The sequence below is a fragment of the Neopelma chrysocephalum genome, unplaced genomic scaffold (assembly GCF_003984885.1).
Source record: "Neopelma chrysocephalum unplaced genomic scaffold, ASM398488v2 Primary Assembly neopelma1_96532, whole genome shotgun sequence".
Classification (NCBI taxonomy): domain Eukaryota; kingdom Metazoa; phylum Chordata; class Aves; order Passeriformes; family Pipridae; genus Neopelma; species Neopelma chrysocephalum.
In genome coordinates this window covers 269,052-273,394 of record NW_020925178.1, presented here as the reverse complement: position 1 = coordinate 273,394, position 4,343 = coordinate 269,052, and the positions used below count along the sequence as shown (strand labels likewise).

Sequence of the window (4,343 nt, the reverse complement as noted above, 5' to 3'; positions counted from 1 at the left end):
CGAGGAGAGAGGGGCCAGGACCCCCGCTGGAGGCCAAGGCCCCCCAGCCCCCGGCTGGGGCTGCGGAAAACCGGAACAGTGTTAAAACTGGATCGGGTGCTGTGGTCAAAGGCTGGGGGACTTTCTCCACTGTGAGTGGGCAGCAGAAGACGGAAAAGCAGCGGCAGAGACAGTTGTGGCTGAAAGCCAAGAAGATAGCCAGCAGCAGCGAGATGGCATAGAGCCAAGCTAAGAGACGCAGAGATGTCCTGCAAGGAGGGAGAGCTGGCAACAGAGCAGAGAAAACTCAGCAGAGACTGTTTTGGGGTAAGACTGAATTACTTTCACAAAACCCTGAGACCTCCTAGAAAGGAGGGGTGGCCTTCCAAACTCTTAGGGAGTCCCGAAATGCAGCAGCAGCTAGAGAGAGAGAGACTGGACTAGTGACAGCAGGTCACTAACTACCTCCTCTTGGATTACAGGGGGTCTATTCGGCTCCCCATCCCTGTCTACCAGCTCAGGAGGCCAGTTGTCCTGAGGATAACTGGTCTTACTGTTAAAGACTAAGGCAAAGAAGGCATTAAGTACCTCAGCCTTTTCCTCATCTTTGGTGACTATATTGTCCCCCACGTCCAATAAAGAATGGAGATGTAGTGCGCTGACCCTGGCTGGATGCCAGGTGCCCACCAAGCCACTCTATCACTCCCCTTCCCAGCTGGACAGGTGTCAAGGGTTGACCTTGGCTGTATTCTAGGCACCCACTAAAATCACTAAGAGCTGGGAGAAGTCACACAGGCGAAACAAAACTCAACGTGAGGATGGTACTAAAATTTATTACTAACAGGATAAGAGCTAAAGAGTGAGAAATAAAACAGTCTTAAACACACTTTCCAACCACGCCTCCTTCCTTCCATGTTTTCCCTCCTCCCCCTGCATCAGTGCAGGGAAAGAAGTCCACCCCTAGGGCAACAGGTCTTCCAAATCTGCTATCCCGTAGGTCATTCTTCCATGGGGTGCAGGAGGTCTCTGCACCTCTATGGTCCTTCATGGGCTGCAGGGGAACAACCTGCCTCACCATGATCTTCACCACGGATTACAGGGGAACCAAAGCTCTGAGTCCTTCCCCTGTTCCATGGGGTCCCTCCCACAAGTAACAGTCCTTGATGGATCTCTCCAAAGTGGGTCCATCCCTCAGGCAGTAGTTCTTCCATATCTACTGCCCCGAGAGTCACTTTTCCATCCTTCATAGGATGCAGTCCTTCATAGGGTGAGATGTACTGATGTAGGTGCCCCATAGGGCCATGAGTGGAGTCCTACCTGGGAATAACCTGCTCTGGCGTGGGCTTTCCTCTCCACGGGCCACAAGTCTCTTGAAGGACTTCGCTCCATCCTGGGCCTTCCACGGAGGGTAACAGCCTTCTCCCATGCATCCATCTGCTCTATCATGGGCTTCTCGCGGGGCAGGCCCAGGGGGCTGCGGGGCCACTCTGCCTCCCTGGCCTAGCCCGCGGCACCCCCGCACCTCTCGGCCCAGCCACCCCTGCCCACAGCGGGAAGGAGGCGGGGCTGCCCTGGCCCAGCTAGCTCAGCTCAGCTGGCAGGATCCACTCCAGCACAAGCTGCTCATGGGGCAGGTCCAGAGGAAGCTGCAGGGCCTCTCTCTGCAACCCCAGCCTCAGCCCTGGCCCTGGCTGCCATGGCAGCAGCACTCCCATAGGGTGCTTGCAGGGTGGGCCCGGGGGGCTGCGAGGCCACTCCCCCAAGGGGCCACATGCCCCAGTCAGGGCCCCGGCCTGGGCCCCGGCCCCGGCCTTCGCAGGGACCACCACTGCCTGCTCTGGGCTAGGTGCCCAGAAGCCTGGTCCAGCCTACTGCCCCCCTATCGCAGTGGGAGAGGTTGCCTGGGAGCTTCGGTCAGCTCTTCCCTGGATGGAATTTCTTCTGCGCAACAAGTTTTTTCTTAAATATGTTATCACAGAGGCATTACTAAAACTTCTAATTGTCTCTCCTCCTTGGTCCGCACTAGGAAGTCCGCCCTGGAGCCATCCATCATTGGCTCCAGGGGGGGAAAAACCACATAAACCCATGACAACAGGGAAGAGAGAATAAGATGGAAAACAACTCGTAGGTTGAGATAAGGCAGTTTACTAAAGCAAAAGCGAAAGTTTGTGCATGCACAAGCAAAGCGGAAAATAACAAGGTTTATTTTCTACTTCCCATTAACAAGCCATGTCTCGCCACTTCCCGGGAAGTAGGACTTCAGCATGCGTAACAGTTTCTCAGCAGGCAAACATTGCAAACAACAAATGCCCCCCCTTCCTCCTCCTTTTCTTAGCTTTTATATCTGAGCTGACGTCATATGTTATGGACTATCCCTCTGGTTAGTTTGGGTCAGCTGGCCTGGTTGTGTCCCTTCCCATGATCTTGCCCTCGATTGGGGAAGGAATGTTACAGTGCTGATGCTGTGCTCAGCAGTAGCCAAAACACTGGTGTGTTATGAACACCTTTCTAGCTACCAATGCAAAGCACAGCCCTGTGAGGGATGCTATGGGGAAATGAACTCCATTGCAGACAGATCCAATACAGGTTTTCTTTGGCCCTCCTTTTGCTATTCATGGCTAGGCTTCGCGAACGAAGATTTGGGGAGGGCTCTACCCACATTTGTTACAAGTGCGCTGGTGGCTAAAAAGGCCAATACGAGATAGGCATGTCCGGTTGCAAAAGGCACAGCAGAAAGACTCCTTAGGTGGTATATTCTGAGAGACACGATTCTTTCTGCGTTGTCTTTTCTCCTCAAGAGTGATCCTGCGTGCTTTCTCAAAAGCTCCAGCAGCGTTAAAGATAGTGTGTCTCCAGGCCTCCCGATTGGAGGCCAGAGTAGACCAGTTATGTTGATCAATATGGCCAAGGCTGAGATGTTGTTTCAGGGAGTCCTTGTATCTTCTCTTCGGGGTTCATCTCATGCGGCAGCCGGTGGCAAGTTCACCATAAAGCAGGATCTTAGGGAGGCGGTGGTCCTTCATCCTGAAGACGTGTCCTGCCCAATGCAGCTGTGTTCTCAGCAACATGGCCTCAATAATTAATGTATTTATAAAACCACTTTTTATTATCTTTACAGTTGTGGTCAGATTAAGTTCTAACTGAGCTTTCACCTTTCTAATTTCCTTTCTACATGGCCTAATAACATGGTAAAACACTTCCTGAGTTGCTTGCCCCTTTTTTCAAAGGTCATACGCCCTCTTTTTTCCCCTGACTTCCTGTGAAACCTCCCTGTTCAGCCAGGGTGGTCTTCTTCCCCTCTGGTTCATCTTTCAGCACATAGGGATGGCCTGCTCCTGCACCTTTGAGATTTCTTTCTTAAAGTATGTCCATCCTTCCTGGGCCCCTTGGTTTTTAAAAGTTGCTTCCCAAGGGACTCTACAAATCAGTGTCCTGAATAGGCCAAAGTCTGCCCTGCAGAAGTTCTGGGTAAAGGTTTTGTTGACACCTCTCCTTATTTCACCAAGTATTGAAAACTCTATCATTTTGTGGTCGCTGTGCCCAAAATGGCCTCTGACCACCAAATCTCCCACCAGCTTTTCTCTGTTTGCAAACACCAGGTCTAGTGGGTCCCCACACCAGGTAGGCTCACTTACCATCTGTGACAGGAAGTTCTCTTCCACACACTCCAGGAACCTCCTAGACTGCCTCCTCTCCACTGTGTTGAGCTTCCAGCAGGCATCCAGTAGGTTAAAGTCTTCCACAAGAACAAGGTCCAGTGACTGTGAAACATCAGCGAGTTGCTTCATCCACCTCTTCATCCTGGTTGGGTGGTCTATAACAGACTTCTACCAGGAGATCTGCCTTATTAGCCTTCCCCCTGATTCTCACCCATAGGCACTCAACCTTATTGTCACTATCATTGAGCTCTAGACAGTCAAAATACTCCCTAATGTACAGGGTCACCCCACCACCTCTCCTTCCTCTCCTGTCCCTTCTGAAGAGCTTGTAGCCATCCATTGCAGCACCCCAGTCATGCAAGTCACCCCACCACATTTCCATTGATGGAGATTATGTCGTAGCTTTCCTGGTGCATCATGGCCTCCAGCTCCTCCTGTTTGTTACCCATACTGCATGCGTTGCTGTAGATGCACTTCAGCTGGTCTACTGATTTCACCCCCAACTCTGACATACCACCTCCAGGCTCACCTCTAGCGAGCCTGGTCTCATTCCCTTCCCCCTTCAAACCTAGTTTAAAGCCCTCTCAATCAACCCTGCCAACTCACAGGCTAGAATTCTTTTGCCTTTATTAGATAGGTGAACCCCATCTGTCTTCAGCAGGTCTGGTGCTGTATAAACTGTCTCATGATCAAAAAAACCAAAAT

The 4,343-nt window shown here is 51.6% G+C and overlaps 1 long non-coding RNA gene across 1 annotated transcript; it reads left to right on the top strand.

Moving 5' to 3' along the window:
* Positions 1-665: 665 nt before the first annotated feature.
* On the top strand, positions 666-2,165 carry LOC113981408. The gene is made up of 2 exons (XR_003538404.1): positions 666-702; positions 2,075-2,165. It is a non-coding gene; the product is annotated as an uncharacterized LOC113981408 (long non-coding RNA).
* Positions 2,166-4,343: the final 2,178 nt, after the last annotated feature.